The following is a 21,222-nucleotide window of genomic DNA, read 5'->3' on the forward strand; positions in this document are numbered from 1 at the left end:
AAGAGCTGAGAGCTGGATCATGGGCAAAATTTAAGCCGCTAGAAGGATTAGTGAGAAATCTGGATCTGGTGCAAAGAAACCCAGTCCCAGAACTGGGAAGCAAGCAAGCAAGCAAGAAATTATAAGATAAGGCTTGGGAATATGGTCAATTCATGTAATGGTGCAAAGTAGGATCCGCTATGACTGCCTTATATCCATTGTAGTTAGCTTCTCATCTGGGGAAAAGGATTCAAACTCACTTTGTTGAAGACTCAATAAATATGAATATTTACATGATATATGGAATATTTACATGATCTCAATTTATTCGACTATTTGGAATAGGCATTACTCTTTCTATTATCCAGTTAAGAAAATTAAAGCTCAAATTACTTGCTTCCTCACAGTTCCATTATTAGTGAACACAGGAGCCAGGACTTGAACGTTGGATCTATATCTGCATTAAGTACAAAGCCTGGATTCTCTCTGCCATCAAGATTAGGTTTAGAATACTATTAGAATTACAGATAGGAATCAAGTATCTCTAGTTAGATATCCTTGTGAAGTGGTAGTGGAGGCGACTAAGATGAGACCCATGATGGTCAGCTTATAGCTGGTTAACAAGCCTATCTTTAGATGGAAAATGGCAGCATTACACTTCTTTGGGTATTGCTCTAACATTGTGATGGACAGACTCTCCACCATTACTCTGAGTCTTGAGCAATCATATTTGAAACGAAGGCTCAGAGTTCATGCAATATTTTTATCTCTTGGGAAAATAATGGACTACATTCATTTGAGTCGAATCCAGTACATTTATATTTACAAATTCTACCCTTGAAGGCAGGGAAGTGATAAAGGGTGTTTAGAAAGATTTTAAACTAAAATTGAATCAAGACAGTTTAACTTCATTCTCAGTGGGCAAGTGATGAAAGGATACTTGAATAGTTTTAAAAGACCTGAGCTTAAATCCTGGTTCTGCTTTATAACCAATGATGTGGTTTGGGGCCCTGTCTCACTTCTCTGTACTTACTCACTCTCTTCTTTAAAAGGTAGAACAGGGGCACCTGGGTGGCACAGTCAGTTGGGCATCTGATTCTTGTTTTCTGCTCAGGTCATGATCTCAGGGTTGTGAGATTGAGCCCTGTGTCAGGCTCTACGCTCTGCACAGAATCTGCTTGTGATTCTTTCTCTCTGTCCCTGCCCCCACCGATCATGCTCTCTCTCTCTAAAATAAGTAAATAAATCATTAAAGGTGGAATATAACTTCTCCAATTAATATCATAGGGTTGCTATGAAGTAATAGAATGAAGAATGTGTGAAATAATTTTGTAATCTCACTGTGTCCATGTTGAGGTTGACACTTTTTCTTAAATACCAAAGGGTAAGGTCCCCACTTGCCTAGAGGATGCCCAGGGAAATGGAAAGCAGTACTTAAACTCTGTATCTAGAGACAAAAAGGACACAGTGCTGCCCTGTGAGAACAGTGAACTGAAAGTCAAGGTGTTTGGGCTACTTCTTACCTCTTCCAGTCATTAACAATGTGACCTGGACAATTATTCCTTCACCTCTCTGAGACTTATTTTCCTCACTTGTTAAATGGAGAAGATAATCTAAAATCTACAAGACTGGTTTTCAACCTTGGCTGCAAATTAGGCTCTTCTCGGGTATTTCTAAAAGACTAATGTCCAGGAGGCACCCAAGATTAATTAAGCCAGGATCACTAAGATAAGACACAGGCATAGTTATTTTTGAAACTCCCCAGGTGATTCCAAAACACAACTGTGTTTGAGAACCATTGATCATCTTAATGGTTTTAAGGTCAGGACCCTTCAATGTCTAAAATTCTAGGGTTCTGAGAGAACTTCTGGTTACCTCCAGGTTGGTCCATCTCCAATTCCTCAGTATAGTTAGGGAATGTCATTGAACACTGCACATACCAACTATATTAATTTCCTAGGGTTGCCATAATAAAGTACCACAAATGGGGGGGGGGGGTTAAACAATAGAAATGCATTGTCTTACTGATCCAGAGGCTTGAAGTCTGTGGTTAAGGTGTCAGCAGGGTTGGTTCCTTCTGAGGGTTATGAGGGACAATCTGCTCCCTGCCTTTCCCTTGGTTCTGGTAGCTTCCTGGCAATCTGGCATCCCTTGGTTTGCAGAAGCATCATCCCAATCTCTGTCTTCATCTTCCTAAGCATCCTCCCTGTGTCTATATCTTTCCCCAAATTTCCCCTTTTTCTAAGGATGTCAGTTAGATTACAGGCCCACTCTACACCATCATGACCACATCTTAACTAACAAGGTCTACAGTGACTGTTTATAAATATGTTCACAAGCTTAGGTACTGAGGTTTGAAAATCAGCATGTGGATTTTAGGGGGATGCAATTCAATTCATAAAAGCAGTACTTGGATTTCAGCAATTGGGAAGGGCATGGATCATGGCCAGTGACGTCTTGAAACTTCCATGTCTGGTTCCAAAGGAGCACCCATTCTCATGCTCAACACAGCACACTCTTATACTCTCCCTAAGCTCCAACCCCACCCTTGCCAGGTCCTTAGAATTCTATGCCCTCTGACTGTCCCTTCCTGTCTCTTCCAGTGATCCATTGCCAAAGAGGGAGACCCTGTCCCCTTTATTTGCCAGTTTAGGGATTTTCCTTTAAGCATCACAACGCCCTGCCAACCACCTCTAGTTATTAAAATGCAGCTCAGGATGTCTCACTCTGGCTGTTACATTATCATTCCTCGTTAGAGACTCCTCCAGGGCCTGAGACATCCCTGTACTGACTTTATAATTACAAAGTCAATTTCTAAACAGACATTTGCAAATAAGTCAATTTAAATACTGAGATTTGCAAACAATAATTAAGCAGTAGCTTCTTTTTAAATATCTCTATATATAATTAATGCCTGTGGGCTTTTCATTTTACCTTGCAACCCAGTAGTTTGCAATTGTTTGTTGAGCTAAAGGGTTCTCTGAAAGCAAATCAAAGCACTGGGGAGATTTGGGAAGCAATTGAAGAAAGGGTTTTTCCTCTTCCTCCTTCATCCCTGCTTTACCTGATTGGCTGTGCTTTTCAGCAGTTGGGATTATGATGGGGAGGAAGGCTGGAGAAAAATCATTTTCTACAGTTAAAACAGCAACAACAATACAGGATTCTGGTCTGGTGATAGACTGGCTAACATGGCTTCTTAAGAAATGCAATCAGGGAGACTCCATGCTGGAAGTCTTAGCTTTTGCTGTTTCAGCACCACCTAAACAGAGAGAGCTCTCAGTGGCTCAGCTCTGACAGTGCTTCTCCCTGGTTTAAAAAATCTACAGAGGAGTGCCTGGGTGGCTCAGTCAGTAAAGCATTCACCTCTTGATTTTGGCTTAGATCATGATCTCAGGGTCATGAGATCAAGCCCCATGTTGGGCTCTGTACTCAGCATGGAGTCAGCTTGTCCCTCTCCCTCTGTTCCCTCTACCTTGTGTGCTCTCTCTAAAATAAATAAATAAATAAAATATTTAAAAAAAAATCTACAGTGAATCCTTGTTACCTGCAGGGTAAGGCTCTGATTCTAGCATTCATGGTCCTTCACAATCTGGTCTTATTCTCTCTTTTAACAAGTTTCTCTCTCTCTCTCTCTCTCTCTCTCTCTTTTTTAAACCTACTATATGCTAAAGAAAATACTAGATAACAAGGGCATGCTGGTAAACAAGACAGTCTATTTCGAGATCTAATGGGGATAGAAACCCCGAAAAAGTAAATTTATGGATGATGAACATTACAAAAGAGGAGGTAGGAGTAAATATGGGTTGGTCTCGAGGCTTATAAATGTCACTTTAAAAAAGTGGTATTTCAGCTGAAATTTCAAGGATAAGCAAGCTTTAATAAGGTGAAGATTGAGGGGGCAATTATTCCAGGCAGAGGAATTCCTGTTAGAACGCAAAGATGAGTAATATTCCATTGTATATATGGACCACATCTTCTTAATACAGTCATCTTTTGAAGGGGGGGTAAACAGAAGGGGGGATGAACCATGAGAGACTATGGACTCTGGGAAACAAACTGAGGGCTTCAGAGGGGAGGGGAGTGGGGGATTGGGATAGGCTGGTGATGGGTATTAAGGAGGGCACGTATTGCATGGTGCACTGGTTGTTATATGCAAGTAATGAATCATGGAACATTACATCAAAAACTAGGGATGTTCTGGGGCACCTGGGTGGCACAGCGGTTGGGTGTCTGCCTTCGGCTCAGGGCGTGATCCCGGCATTATGGGATCGATCCCCACATCAGGCTCCTCCACTGTGAGCCTGCTTCTTCCTCTCCCACTCCCCTTGCTTGTGTTCCCTCTCTTGCTGGCTGCCGCTATCTCTATCGAATAAATAAATAAAATCTTAAAAAAAAAAAAAAAACTAGGGATGTTCTGTATGGTGACTAACATAACATAATAAAAAAATATTAAAAAAAAAAAAAACACCTCAAAGATGAGCGAAAAATCCGGGGCAGAGGGGTAGCGAAAGTGGAGAGGGTAGGACATGAGGCATGGGCCTAGACAGAGAAGCAAGGACTGGAATCTTAAAAGCACTGTAGGCCAGGTTAAGGAGCTTGAACTTTGTCCTAAGGACAATGGGGAGTCATGGAAGTGTTTTAGGAAGTGATGGGACCAGTTTGGCATATGCTGCCCTAGTTGTGTCCTGAAGCCCTACCAGACAATGTCCTTCCAGATAGTTGGGTAATTCATAAACTCTTGAGTCTGTGTTCCCAAGATCTCCTCCAGTAAGGAGGTTCTCCCCAATATTCTCAACCCAACTAAATACCTCAAGTTCAAACTCTGGTTCAGAAGTCACAGACTCTTTAAAACATCTTTAATCCCACTACCACTGCCTTATAATTCTAGATTGCCTTCTAATCAGTGCTTCTAAAACATTTTCTTCAACTCTCTAGTTCAACTTACACCATGCATATATTTATACATGCACATGATAATGCAACTATATAAATGTATATTATATATGCAACTCTCTAGTTCAACAGTATTTATACTAATGCATATTAATAGTAAAAGCTTTCATTGTTTTCAAGTTAGTGTATATATCTCAGCAAAATGTTAGTAAATAGTAAACACAAAGAGCTTATTATAATCACCATCAGTTTTACCAATATCATAAGCATTTTTCAGTGGAAGTCTGCACAGGTACTGTGGCAGAAGCTGAGATGTTTTGCCTTCAGAATGTCCTCAAGCACAGTCATAATTCTCCTTAGTCTGTTGGCAACCTATTCACTTTATGGGATAAGAGCTTCTGTATAGCTTTCCCTCGGTAAGAGCAGGGCTGACTGAGGTCAGCACTCCCCCAGAAGAGAGGTGGAGACTCAACACTCCAGAGTTCATAAGGGGTCAGAGTCATTGATTGCTCTTATCAAGGAGCTGATATTCTCAGCTTAAAATACCGGAAGGGGAACCCCACTGACCCCTAGGATTCTGTTTCACCCTCTCTCTGAGATAAATGTCTCTTTTCCCATGTCTGTTCTTATTAGAAGGAAGTATAATTCAGGCCCAGGATCCGGGCCCTAGAAAAGTCCACCACTCTGTAAGTGCAAAGCCAGCCTGGGGAAATTAAGGGTATGACCAGCTGAGGGACCTCTACTTCCTCCTTGAGTCATCTTATTTTTTTGGCTCACAACAGTCAGTGCCAAGGGTAAGTGACCTTCAGCGGGCTACAAATCTCCCAATTCGGATACCTAACAGATTATGAGTGACCCCGGCAGACCTTTAAAATAAGGATTTTGTTTCTTTTGGTGATGTATTCCAGAGGCTTTGGTATTAATTTCTTATGGTCTTTTCGTAGGAGACCCATCACCTCTGGAAGGGCACTAAATGCTGATGGGAAAGGGTTATACAGACTATAGATACACAGTTCCTTAAAATCCTCAATGCTCCAGTGTAGGAGTGAATCATCAGTGATCATCCCTAATTCTGACTCTCATATCCACTCATTTCAGCCTCTGGCTCATGTTCTAGATGCAACTGTTTGGGATAATCAGATATTGGTTCTGATTAAGATTACTATGAAGTACATTTTTTAATCTGGGTAAATAAATGAACAAAAACCTACTAATCTTGATTCCTACTGTGTCCAATTAACTAAGAATTTTTTCAAGGAGGTACAGGCCTGGGTACGTTTATATTTCCTAATGTGATTCTGCTCAGAACCACACATCCAGATGGCCATTTGTTGAAAGCCAGCTTAATTCTGATTCAATTGCCTGTGCCACGTAAAGTAACCCAAAGTGGCAATCCAATACAGACAGAATAGACAAAGATCTAACTTCAGTGACCTCTTGTATTTGTCAGCCATCAAGAGACTCAAAGAAGTGCTCAAGGTGATGAAGGACGAGGATGAGCAGCATTCCAGTTTCTCACTATGGTTTGGCAGCTTTGAATCCGCCCTCTGACACCTGAGTAGGTGCACATATCGGTAGGGAATCCCACTGGTATATTTTTCTGGTCCTCCTCCCCTCACTCTTCTCTTCCCTCTTAGTTACTTTTTTCTGTCTTCCTATTTGGTTTCCTTTCCCTGCTACCATAGAGCCCAAGAGCACCAGAATGAGGCTACAATGGGTGGAGTGTTCACGGTGCTTGTGGTCATTGTATGCCATTGGAAGGGTCACTTCATTTCTTGGGCCTTGTTTTCCCTCCATATTTAGTTGATTGGATTCAATCTCCCTTTCAATACTAATTATAGTGTGGTCTTGTGTGTATTTTATATATATAATACACACACACATGTGTATTTTACATATATTTTTCCTATTCTTCTTCCTTCTCCTTTACCACCTCCCTCTGTACAAGTTTTTGAAAGTTGGATTTTGAATAAATGAAGGATAATCATTTCAGTTCCTTTTGTACCTACTTTTGGTCCAACTTCTAAGGTTCACAACTAAGCAGAAGGCTGTGTACAGAAAAATCAACACTCACAGCTAAATGGAAGTGTTCTGGCTCACTCCCTCTACTGGGATTTCATGTACTTCACCTTCCCTATTAAGTGTGGCTGTCCATTTTCTCCCATCCCTTCAAATCTCTCTTGCCCTTCCTCATGCAGTCGGGTCTCTCTTACACTATGGACACCTTCCTTGATCATTCAAACATTCCTTGAATACTTTTCTTTGTCCCAATTACACCATTTACATCTGAACCTGAATACATAACATTTAAGTACAGTTTTACACCCCTTTGTCTGGTGTTGTTTGGTGTGGTATGTCTGAGCCTGTGAACGTTATTTATAAGATGCTGGAGGATAGACACTTCATTCTTTTCTTCTGTTTTTACTCCTCAGGGTGTCAAGCTCAAAATAAAGCATGCAAGGTACACTTCAGATAGGATTTCAGAATGTTACAAGTTTTTCAACTTAAGAATAATTTCTTTCAATTCCCACAATTTACATACAAAGAAACTCTTAGAGAGGAAAAATGACTCCAAGGGGGTTAATGGCTGAACTTGACTAAAAGCTAGGTCTCCTCAATCCATTTCGTTTTTTATGTCATTTGCTGTTTATTTTTCCAATACCTAAGGACGCCCCAGATCCTCAAAAGTATTCGTCACTTAACCCATTGTACTTCCACTTCTGTACAGTTTCACAGAGATATATTTCATCAAGATACACTCCTGATGTCCTTCTCTAAGTCAATTTTAAATTAATGTGTTAATTAATGTGTTAATTAATCCACACAGATGTCTGCTTTGTGAAGGAGTCAATGATGGTTTAAAGAAGGAACTTTCACTTGGAATCTGAAGATCTGCCTTCAGTTCTGTTTGTGCCTTAGTAACTCTGAGCACAGGCTAACTACTTCGCTCCTCTACACTTACATTTCCTCATTCATAAAACTGAGCATAAACACCCTCATTTAACAAAATACTATAATGTTTGGATGAGTTTGAATGAGGTTTGCCCTTTCTTAACTGTGATGAGCTACTGAAATATCAAATATGGGTTTTTTTCACTATTATTAATAAACAACAGTAAAGTATAAAAATATTAGCACCAGTTAGGAAAGCAGCACCCTCATTTTGCTTCTTGAGACTTTACTTGGTGGGCAAGAAGCCATCATCAATATTGGCGACAATTACATATACCTCCTCTCTTCTTATTTGTGTGTAAGGCCCATAACTTAAAACACTTGCTGCTATTCAGCAGAAAAACAAATAGCAAAGCAACTCTGGCTGTGATGTATTTCAACAGCATGACTTAGACTTGCCACCATTCTGTTAAATTATGAATATCTATCACCTGATGGAGTCAATGCTTTTATTCGGAATAGGGAAAGAGGGAGGCAGAGAAAAAAACACAAGAAGATGCAGTTGCTATAGCGATTAACAATGGGTATCCTTCGAACAGGGTTTAGGGATGCTGATGCAGCTAAAACAAATGTTTGTGTTTGGCCACGGTGGAGACGGTGACGGATTATGGAGCCTTGGCCTTGAGCCTTGATGTAATCCAGTTCTTTTTTTTTTTTTTTTTTTTTTTTTTTTTTTTTTTTTTTTTTTTAATTAATAATGATTTTTTATTATATTATGTTAGTCACCATACAGTACATCCCCGGTTTTCGATGTAAGGCTCGATGATTCATTAGTTGTGTATAACACCCAGTGCACCATGCAATATGTGCCCTCCTTACTACCCATCACCGGTCTATCCCATTCCCCCACCCCCCTCCCCTCTGTAGCCCTCAGTTTGTTTCTCATAGTCCATAGTCTTTCATGTTTCATTCCCCCTTCTGATTACCCCCCCTTCCTTTATCCCTTTCTTCCCCTACTGATCATTCTAGTTCTTATGTTCCATAGATGAGAGAAATCATATGATAGTTGTCTTTCTCTGCTTGACTTATTTCACTAAGCATTATCTCCTCCAGTGCCGTCCATGTTGTAGCAAATGTTGAGAACTCATTCTTTCTGATTGCTGAGTAATATTCCATTGTATATATGGACCACAACTTCTTAATCCAGTCATCTGTTGCAGGGCATCTCGGCTCCTTCCACGATTTAGCTATTGTGGACATTGCTGCTATGAACATTGGGGTGCATATGGCCCTTCTCTTCACTACGTCTGTATCTTTGGGGTAAACACCCAGTAGCGCAATGGCTGGATCATAGGGTAGCTCAATTTTTAACTTTTTAAGGGACCTCCACACGGTTTTCCAGAGTGGCTGTACCAACTTGCATTCCCACCAACAATGTAGGAGGGATCCCCTTTCTCCACATCCTCTCCAACAATTGTTGTTTCTTGCCTTGTCTATTTTTGCCATTCTAACTGGCGTAAGGTGGTATCTCAGTGTGGTTTTGATTTGAATTTCCTTGATGGCTAATGTAATCCAGTTCTAAATAAATCATAAATCTAAGTGCAGACTGGTAAGGCAGAAAGAATACCAATTCAGGCCAAGGAGTAGCAAGCGGGCAGTGGTGCCCAGGATTGATTATGGGGTGTGAAGCAGGAAGCACTGACAGGAGGAGGACCGTGACAAGCCTCCAGGGATGTACTTCTTTCTCTTCAAGCCTTAGCCAGCCTCCAACTGAGCTGCCAGACCTCAGTAGTGCGAATGAGAGATCACTGCTGAATTAGCCACAAGGCCAGGCATTCTGCCGCCTCCTAAATTTTCTTGGATGAAGGGATTTTTCATCATGAAAGGTGCTGAATTGCTAATGTTTGGGCTAGTTTCATTAGTCCCTCACTTGGAAGGACTCAGAAGTTAGCTGAGAATTTCTCATAGGCCTGAAGTCTGCTGGGGTGTGAGAAGATGCTATAGTGAAAGCACTTGGTTATGGAATAATCATATACTTGTGTGAGGGGGTAACAGGCACAAAGATAATCGTTAATGCAGAATGCTGATGTTCTTCCTCATTTTCTGTTTTTGAAGAGAAGGAGACAATGAAGGGTGAAATGGAGAACCAAACATTGGTTTTACGTACACTGGAAAGGACAGAGCTGCGCTTGGGAGAAAGGGAAGAATCTAGAAGACTGTGAGCAGGGATTAGGAACAATATGAGCCATCGTGGGCAGGGTAAGTAAGAAAGAAGAATTTTAGCAAGTTTGTACAGAGAAGGGGGTATTTAATAATTGTTGGAAAAGTTAAAGAATTAAGTTTCAAGAAATTTTGTTGTATTTAAAAAATGGCCCCCTGTTTAAAGAATTATAAGAGACTACAAAATAAGATGTAAATTTCTTTTCAAATTTCTTGGACGTTAGACCAGAGTTACTTACAAATGCAACATATTGTACTAAAACGGAGTAGCTAAACATTATTTGGCTTCATTCTGGAAGATACATCTAGGGTTTGGGATAAAAAATAGAATATTCAGATTCAACTCATTTAAAATCATCATCCTGCAACTGAGCCCAGAGGGTATTTTCTTCATGGCTGCCAAACTAATGGACCTACGGCACACGGGATAGATATTGATACAACATGAGCAAGAGTGGTCCTAGGAATGCCTCCTCATTGCTGGACAGATACCATGGACTCCACTTTGAGGTCAGAATTATGGTATTTAGGCAATACAGTTGGGCAAATAGAAGTAAATGTTCACCCAACTGAATAAGTCTAAGGAAGACGATTGTGGAACAGTGCATACAAAGACAGGATTAGATGTGCAAGAGATTATTGGGGTAGAAATGTCTATGTGAGATAATAGGTAGCAAGCAGGAGAAGGCAGGGAGAGCCTTCAGATTGGGATGCAGGTCTGACTCCAGGGAAGGAGGACAGGAAGGAGGGAGGACTGGGTAAGAACGTCCTCAGACTGCACTTTCTTAGAAAGGCTTCAAGATAGGTCAAAATCACTCATTAGAGGAATGTTGCATCCCACAAGAATGAGTTGGCATTAGTACTTTCACTGTGCTCAGTCACTGGCTGGGAGCATCCCATAAGAAGTGTGGTCTCAGGGCAACAAGATCCAGTGGGTCAATAACTGGGGTCATCTGTCAGCTAGGTTCCCCACAGTAGGAGCCATGCATTTCCATTGCTAACATAGTGATTTTAGACTTAATATATTTATTGTGTTATCCTGGATCCAATGGAGATTCAATTTCTTAAAGAACTGTAGACCTTTCTCAAAAGGGACAGGTGGTCAGTGGCAGGCATAATGGACTAATTAAAGGCTTTGTCCTAGGCCAAATTTTTAAAACAAAATTCCTGAGAATTAAGCTCCAGCTCTGTGGTATTCCATCAAGCACACTTCGGAACTAATATTACACGCTACAGTATGATAGCATTTTATGTGAATCTGGATTCTGCAAATTAGAAATACCACTGTATAAAATATCAATGTCTCACTTTATGCATAATATTTAACACTATGTGACTTGTTCAAATTAAAAACAATTCATCAAGAATTTCATAATTTCATAGTGGGCTCTGTGAGTTATAAACTGTGTCTTTGATAAGGCCACAAAGCTGTACATGACTTTAGTTGTTAAATACAAAGACCTGATGTCCTGTGTCAGGATCAACCTTTAATTTTGTAATGTTTTTCAAGTTATGATCCTTATACCAAAAAAATAAATAAATAAATAAATAAATAAAAATGCATGAATCTTCTCTTACTCCAAGAAATGTGATGATGTGCAAAGATAACTATAATGGTAACGTAAGAAGAAAAAGCAAACAAATGAAACACTGAGTTGTGGGTAAAACCTGCAGTGAACCAAGAGGTGGAGGAAAGAGGAGAAATACTGGCAATTAAGTAAGTCTACAGAGTCCAGGATTAGGATTTATTTATGTACTCTATGCAATCTATTTTGGCGTGGGCTGCCTGACTGAATCTCCTAGAAAAAGTGAGGTTGCGATGTTTGTGTCTAGTTGATAGCTGCACATGGGCAGGAAAGTGACCTACGAGTTGCATGCTCTTCCAGACTGGAGGGACTTCCGCAGCTGCTAATTGGGCAGCAGGTGGTAGAAGGTGGCTTGGAGGATCATAAACTCCTAGATCAGGTCAGTGAAGTAGCAATTTATAGCCAAGAGTTACAAAGATTTCACCACCTAGATGAAATGTCTGAATTCTGGCTGTTAGTAAAGCTAATTAGAGGAAGGGAGAAAAAAGAAGAAATAAGGGTGAACATGATGTCTCTCTTGGAACAAATCAAATAGCAGAACTCAGACTGAAACTCCAGATAATGAATAATCCAGATATCCTACAGACTCCTGAATTTGGATACCCCAAAATGTGACCCAGGTAGACAGAGATGAGTGGTTTCAACTCCATCAGCTGATGCTTCAAAGACAGCATCTCCTAAGGCACTTCCACTATGAGAAAGTGGGCCCCAAAACAAAATGTTCCCTGGAATACTGTAGACCCACAAATGGAAGGGGAAATGTCAGGGAAACACTGAAGACTAAGAGAAACATCAAGTAACTTTGGGGCAAAAATTTGATAAACTTTCATCTTCCTTCTTTCTCAGGAGAAACAAAACCAATATTGGGCGGTGACTGAATCTGAAAATCAACATGGTTGCCATTCTGGACTTGTCTAAGTCACTCACACCTAGGTTTGTTAGACATCACTTTAATGGATACAGTCAGTATTCGGCCCTTAGAAGATCCCACTGGACCCTGTAAGAGAGGAGAAGAGAAGGAAGCAGGGGTTTAGGCTGTGGATGAGAAGGACCTATGGGTAGTGCAAACAGACATGCTCCCTTCTTTGAGGAGCTTCTTAAACATTTCACTGAAGTTTTATTATAAAATGTGAGTATTCAGAGGCTCCCTTCTTTCTTGCCTTCTAAGAAAGTGATGTTCGGGGTTAATGGATAAAATGAAGAATTGGAGGGAAAGGAGCGAACACTTGTTTTAAACAAGAAAGGGCAGAGAGTTATTTTTAAGATAAAGTGATAGATCAACATGGGTTGGTGGGAATGCAAGTTGGTACAGCCACTCTGGAAAACAGCGTGGAGGTCCCTTAAAAAGTTAAAAATTGAGCTACCCTGTGATCCAGTCATTGCACTACTGGGTATTTACCCCAAAGATACAGACGTAGTGAAGAGAAGGGCCATATGCACCCCAATGTTCATAGCAGCATTGTCCACAATAGCTAAATCGTGGAAGGAGCCTAGATGCCCTTCAACAGATGACTGGATTAAGAAGATGTGGTCCATATATACAATGGAATATTACTCGGCCATCAAAAAGAATGATTTTTCAACATTTGCTGCAACATGGACGGGACTGGAGGAGATAATGCTAAGAGAAATAAGTCAATCAGGGAAAGACAATTATCATATGGTTTCTCTCATCTATAGAACATAAGAACTAGAAAGATCGGTAGGAGAAGAAAAGGATAAAGAAAGGGGGGTAATCAGAAGGGGGAATGAAGCATGAGAGACTACGGACTGTGAGAAACAAAGTGAGGGCTTCGGAGGGGAGGGGGTGGGAGAATGGGATAGGCTGGTGATGGGTGGTGGGGAGGGCACGTATTGCATGGTACACTGGGGGTTATACGCAACTAATGAGTCATCGAACTTTACATCAAAAACTAGGGATGTACTGTATGGTGACTAACATAATATAATAAAAAATATTAAAAAAAAAGAATTTGAAGAGCTTGAGGCTTTGAAAAGAGGAAATATTTAGGGGCAGTTGCTACTCATTTTAAGAACAAGAATAATATATTGAGAAAAATTACTTTAAGGAGTTTGTTTTTCTCCGAGTATTATGCTTGGCATCTATTTTTTAGAAACTTTATTAAAGATTTAAATAGCCTTTTCAATTTTCAAATATTTGTTCATATAAAATTAGAGTTTCTTCTAAATGTGACATTGTGCTCAGGCAAGCCCTAGAATAGCCTAACTTTATCTTGGTTATGCTGGCACAGGATATAGTTGATCATCTATCTTTTTCCAATAAGAATTATATTAAAGTATAAATTATCCAAATTCCATTCTTAACTGGAAGTGTTCACTCTAAATCAAGGGTAAGTCTAAATATTGGAGAAGAAGTCAGCTGTATAAAGACTCAGAAACAGAATTGGAATGGAAATTGCAGGGGTTACCAGGGATTTAAAATTAGAGCCTCAGGATTGGAAAAGGCATTGTAAAATCATTAAGTTCAACCTCCTAGCCAGTCAGATTTGCCTCTGCAATGAGCATGACAGATGGCCACCTAGCCTTTGCTGGAACCCTTCCAGTAATGGAGAGATCTCCACCAGGGCAGCCAATTCTGTGTTTGGACAATTCTTATCATTATAATGTTTCTTGTATTTAACCCAAATTTGTTCTCTGTGAGTCACAATTATTGGTCTTCCTTCTACCCTCTGGGTACAGTAGAACATGGCTGAGAAGAGAGGCTCCACCATTAACTAACTACTGACCTAGGGCAAATTTGTAATATGAATAAGAATTTCTGCATTTATACAACAGACAGGATAACTCCTAAATCATAGGTTTATTTTAAGGATTAATATGATAATGTAGAGAGTGGATTCAATACACTGCCTTATACATAGTATGTTCCCAAAAAATGTTTTAAAAAACTATATCAATGTTACTAATGCAAATATTAGTAGAAAGTCATGATCAATGCCAAAGGATTCCACCTTATCTCTTTCCTGTCAAAATGTACTTTTCTGGCCTTATGTTGCTTTCAGTAATGAGTCTCCATCTTGGAATGAGTCTGATCATAGGTATCTATTCCCTTGATATTGCAATCTGGCAACTCAACTTGAGTTGTCAAGCTTTTTCTCTTTGTTTTATATGTTCTTAAATTCTGAACTTGGTCTCTGTGCTCCTAACTCAAGCCTGGTTAAGTGGACAATCCTTTCTGGCTACACCCTGAGTCTGGGTGAATGAACATTCACATTTCCTGAGAAGGACAGAGGCATTTCACTTGATACATATTAAGAATGCTGTACATGCTTCATGTTCTTCACAGATATGTCCTCAAATCGGTACATACTTAAATCTAATATAAGGGCAAAAGCTCCTGGGGGGTGCTAGAGCTCAGATGTCTCTGGGGGAAGAGTTAGATGTCATCTCAATGCCCATGTATTATTTCCACTGAAGAGCTGTGCAAAGTCATTTTGCTTAGAAGCTGTGTTAGACAAAGCCCAGATCCTCCTGCAAGAAAGGAGTGGCTGCCACATTGTAGGAAGAGCTGTCTTCCTACAAACACCTTCCTACTATCATCTTCTTCATAGTCAGCCTCAACTGCGGAGAACCACCTCATTGAAATCATGCCCTTCTGAGGTCAGGTCACATGTGACTGACTCAGGGATGTAAAGGCCTGACCATTTCAGCCCATAATTGGAACTCTCATGGGCAATGCTCACTCCAGAGCTTTCTACCATGTTGATAAAGGTTTTGTTGGGCCTATATTAGGCTCATCTTCTTCTTACACCCAGTTCTGCTTCCACTGTCTTTCACAGATGTTAATTCCTAAGAAAGATCACGTTACCCAAAACTCTGTCATCATCTCTATCTGGAGAAGTAGTGAGAAGGGCTACATAACAAGGAAGGATTTGTTTTTGGTTTTGTTTTCTCTGACCCCCATCCTAGAAGATTCTGGGAGAAGGGACAATAGAAATGACATCTGTTCTTTCTACCCTGTGAAGAAATTAGATTTGAGATCTTAAAGGAAAGAGTGGAAAGTAAAGGGAATGGTGCTCAAGCAAAACTTGTAAGACTCCGGGGTAAAGCAACTCTGCTTTGAAGTCCACCTGATGAATTTTGAACTGTGGGCAGGTCCTTTCCCCTAGTAGGCCACAGTGGACCTAAGTGCAGCTTGATTACTTTGTGTGCTTGGGTAAACACCAGGTTTGGACAGCCAAAACTAATGAAGCAGGGACAGCAAGAAGACACCTTGAAGAGGACAGATAATAAGACAGATAATAAGCAGACTTTCTCCTAAAACCATGCAAAACATCACCACCCTGGTGATAAAGGAACTGGGGGAATAGAGCAGAACAGGCTCAGAATAATTGGGATCTGGGCACTGATACCAATGTTGACACATTTGTACATACCTACTGGTGGGGTGTCATGTATTTGGGTTTTAACCATAGGAATAAATGTGCTCTGTAAATATGCAGCATAGTTCAAAGCAAAAATAAAAACAGGAAAAACAAGAAATCAATTAGCAGAATAAACATATAAATGCCTAGAATCTATTTTCTTAAATCAACTCCACGGATTAGAAACTTGTATCTGGGGGCATCTGGGTGGCTCAGTCAGTTAAGCACCTGCCTTCGGATCAGGTCATGATCCCAGGGTCCTAGGATCAAGCCCCACATTGGGCTCCCTGTTCAGCGGGAAGTCTGCTTCTTCCTCTCCCTCTGCCCCTCTCCTGGTTGTTGTTGTTTTTCTTTTTCTTTCTTTCTTTCTTCTTTCTCTCTAATAAATAAAATCTTTAAAAAAAGGAAACTTGTCCCTGACTTAACTGAGGGTTAGAATACAAAGTTCAAAAGAAGACATCTATGAAACTCAGAAAATGAAATTGAAGATCTATGAATTGCCAATCATTAAATACAGATTCTCTGATGTGATATACAGTTTCAAGGGTTATGATGTGATAGTATAGTCTTATTGCAAATATTAGGAAACAATCTCTTCTCTAGAATCAGAAGTCATTACTAAGAACTACAGTAATTGCAGGGACACTGAAGAAGACAGTGTGTAGGTTCTGAAAAGCCTGATTAAGTAAGCTTTGAGGACACAGAAATAAATGCATTGTGATCTGTTCTCTGCAAAGGGTCTGATATATTTAGATTTTCATTAAGATGGGCTGAAACACAAAATGTCTTCAGTTATCCAGGAAATGTAATTAACCACTTCCTAAGATTCCTACTTAATCAATGTTATTTTCCCCAATATATGGTTAATTGAACTGTCAGCCTCTACTGTGGTCTGGGGTATGTGGATAATTTGGCCCAGTAACATCAGGGATATTCAAATTCAAGGTCAGTTTTTTCCTATTAAAATGGCCCCCTATTTTGACTATACACTCTCATACTCTATGTGAAATACACCTTGAGTCAACAGCTACGTGTAAAAAATATATTTAAAAAAGTAAGATGCTGTAATAGTGAGATATTTATTGAAAAATATGAAAGGGTTTTGCAGTTAGAAAGATCTTAAAGGGCTCCTGGGTGGTTCAGTTGGTTGAGCATCTGACTCTTGATTTCTGCTCTGGTCCTGATCTCAGGGTCGTGGGATCAAGCCCCTCATGGGGCTCTGCACTCAGCATGGAGTTGCTTGTTGCTCTCCCTTTGCTGCTCCCCCCATCACTTTCTTTCTCTCTCAAATAAATAAACAAATAAAATCTTACAAAAAATATCTAAACTGGAATCCCTCCTCTTTCATATAATAACCATGGGAAAGTTAGTTCTTAGTTTGTCAAATGGAGGTGATATTAATTGGTACTTCATTGTATTGTTGAGACACACCAGAAGTACTGATGTTTGGATAGTACTAGACATATAATAGATATTTAATAATTAGTTGCTATTATTATTTTCATTCCTATAATTGTCATTACATTTATTCTTAGTTTTCTCAATTGCAGTCAAATGTCCAAAAAAAAGCAAAAAAGTCCTCACAATTCCATGCATATGAGATTATCTCATGACTCTCACAGATATTGGTATGTCCGTGTTTAGGAGGTATATTATCAGAGTGGAGAACATCTGACTTGTACAGTCAAGACAAGCAAGGTGATGTGTAAGGCCCTTTCCATCCTGCTGCTCAATATCTCCTCAAATAAGACTCCCTGGGATCTCTGAGGACTTCACTGTAAGAACTGGACCTTTGAGCCACTTCCTTTAGGAGGTACTGTCATTTACATCCCCACCTGGGCAATGACAATGGCACAACCAACCTTTCCAGATGCCGCTGCTCCTATCATTGAGCGGGAGTAGAAAATTTCATTTGTCCAATTTTTCATTCATTAGATTTCCCAAGAGCCTTCTAAATGCCCAGCACCCTGCTATTTGTTGGGGACACACCAGTTACCAAGACATAGTATTCACCCTCAAAGAATACACAAATGAAGGTGGGGGACAACAGGATGCCACAAACAAAACCTGTATTTAAAAGACAGATTTTGAAGTCAGACAGATTTACTGTCTAACCCAGGTCTTGCTTTGATCAAGCTGTTTGATTTGGGCACGTAATTGTATGGCTCCCAGGCTTGTGCTTTAAAATGGGAACAGTACCTCATGGGTTACTGGGAGGACCTAATGAACTAATGAAAATGAATGCTTAGAGCAGTGATTTGTACACAGTAAGAGTGTAGTAAATACTAACAGCAGTAGTAATAATGAAAAATGATTCTAATAACAATAATTATTATTTGTAGTATTATCCATTTGAAGTGTCTGAAGCAGACAGCACAGGGATGGGGGAGTGTATTGAAAACTGAGGAAGGAGAAGTAAGCAAAAGGCAGGTTATGAAGAGTTTTACAGAGCCCAAGGGGGCAATAGAGGATCTTTTCAGAGTTTTAGAAAGAGGAGTTTTAAACAGGAGAAAACAACTTGGCCTTCCACTTCTGAAAGATTGCTTGCCCCTAGGGTGGAATTTTAAATGCCTGTAAGCCCAGGATTGGTCTGTGCTCATGACCCACAGGTGTCCCCCTCCTTGATGTGTCGTGAAAAATTAAAATGAGGACAGTTCAGTCAACAGAGTGTCTGTGAAATTAATGAACCCCTTCGCCTTCAACACCTGGTAATTATATCTTTCAATTAATCCAACTCTCTAGCTGTCTACGATCCTATAAATTAACTCACAGCCTTACATCTTTCTAGGCAGCCAGATCTTTTCAGGCCTCAAACCTAAGAGGCCAAAGATAAAGAGTGAGGTCAGGGAGGCTGAATGTTGGGCCTCATTTCAAATGTAGGACTCTCTCCTGCTTGTCCCAGAGGGTCCTGAGTCTCTTCCCTCTTAGCCTGGCCACCAGAAGCAAAAATACTGTCTTTTGTGTAACTGATAATCAGTTTGAACTGTATTTGAGCATATCTCATGACTTGCTGAAAAGGAGGAATTGAACTAATGCAGTCCATTGAGTCTAGTTCAGATAAATTCATTCATTCATTAGATTTTTGAGAGCAAGAACATTTTCTAGGGATAGAAGAAATGCTCTGGGAGGAATGGGTCATCTCTGTCATGAAGAGAAATACAAACTATGGTTTAAAAAACATTGAGTTCACATGTATATTCATTCACTCTTCATCTAGCAGACATTTTTTTTTCTGTTTTTAATATGCGCGATGTAGTACTGAAAATTATACGGAAAGCACAGGAAGATTAAAGAGGATAGAGCGGCAGTTCACCCCGGAGTCTAGAGCTCAGTGAGTCACTCCAAGAAGTGGCATTTACACTGGGACCTGTGGTGGGGAGGACAAGGACAAAGGTAATGGGAAGATAATAACATTGCAGGTAGAGGTACATGGAGAGTTCATGGAACAGAGCTCGAGCCGGAGCACAGCCTAAAATGGAGAGGTGATGTGATGAAATAAGAAAGGCTCACACTATGGAGGGTCCTGTAAGGGTTTGTAGGACGTCTGGATTTTGTCTGAAAAGCTAAGAGAAGCTGTGTAAAGATACTAAGCTAAGAGTTTTCATGACCCTGATGGTCATTATCTTTACAGTCACCCTCCTCGCAGAGGCAGTAAGACTGGAAATGGGAAGACAGGTTTGAAGATTCCTATGAAAGTTCAATAGGACTAGGAAAAGGACAGTGAAGATAGAGGGAACTGCAGAGTCACAGAGTGGGTGACGGAGAGGAGGTGAATGGTGAGGAGGGGAGTATTTTTAAATGCCTTCTAAGTAAAATAAGTCAGAGAAAGACAAACACCGTATGATCTCGCTTATATGGGGACTTAAAAAAAAAAAAAAGGCTCATAAAACAAAAAACAGATTGGTGGTTGCCAGAGGTGGAGGATGGGAGTGGGGGAAATGGGTGAAGGTGGTCAAAAGGTACAAACTACCTGTTATAAATATGTTCTGGAGATGCCATGTATAACACGGTGACCATAGCTAACAACCTGTATTGTATATTTGAAAATTGCTAAGAGAGTAGATCTTAAGAGTTGTCATCACAAGAAAAAAAAATGTAAAATGTAACTATTGGAGGTGATGAATGCTAACTAAACTTATTGTGATCATTTCTCAGTATATACATATATCAAATCATTATGATGTACACCTTAAACTTATACAAAGTTGTATATCAGTTATATCTTAATAAGACTTCACAAAAAAAATGAAATTAAATTTTAAGAAATAACTACTAGCTCCCTGGTTTGAGTTACAAAGTAGATACACAACATGTTACCACCTACTCCTGAAAAAGGGTCCCCCCAAAAAAGGTAGCAGAGCTCCTTAGAAGGAAGGTGGCTATCACTTATTACAGGTCTATCAAATGGATCATGGGGGCAGAGTCCTCTTTGATATTCTTCAAACTGAGCTCAAGTATTGGCACTATTGCGTATAAACCTTAGTCGTCTGTCTAGTAATATATAACATATATGCACATATGTGATTAATTCATAGGATTTATGTAGAAAATATAAATATTTTCGTAATTCTTACTTCCTTTTCTCATCCTAAAAATGCTCTAAATCTTGATTCAGAGATGAGAAAACAGAAATTAAAGAGTTACAATGCATTGGTATAAACAAAGGGTTAAACTAGTCTTCTTCATTTGAATCTTCTCTTCTTTCCACAGGAACATGGACTTACATCATTGGTCACAGATATTTAAGGAACACTAACTACATATGCAGATCTACTATGACTGGTGAAGTTTAATCTTGTCAAATCCAAGATTTCATCAATTGATCAGTCTTCAAAGCTCAGGAGACAACATGCTCTTGAGAGGGACTACATTGGAGAAGTCAGTTGTGCCTTTCATACCTCCTGCAGTAATGTGAAACAAGCAAGTCTTCCTGAAGTAAGAATTCCAGAAAGTAGCATGTATGGCCCTACAATCCAATCCTCAAAACAGTGTGATGTAATTTGCTCATACAGCTGGGACATTCCAGTGGCCCTATCTTTACCTATCACTCACGGACTGGCACGGAGAAATCTGATCTTCAGGCTACTGATCCCAACATCATTCTCTATGTCTCTAGACCTTCCTTGACATTTTTCATTACTACTTAACTCTCTAGCATTGTCTGAGCTCTCGTTTCCATATCTGGCCTCTGTCTGAGGAAAAGATTGCATCAGCCTAAGGTTTATAACCTCTTAAACTTCACTATCAATATATAAGGGAAATGCATC

The sequence above is a fragment of the Ursus arctos genome, unplaced genomic scaffold, assembly GCF_023065955.2.
Source record: "Ursus arctos isolate Adak ecotype North America unplaced genomic scaffold, UrsArc2.0 scaffold_18, whole genome shotgun sequence".
Taxonomy (NCBI): domain Eukaryota; kingdom Metazoa; phylum Chordata; class Mammalia; order Carnivora; family Ursidae; genus Ursus; species Ursus arctos.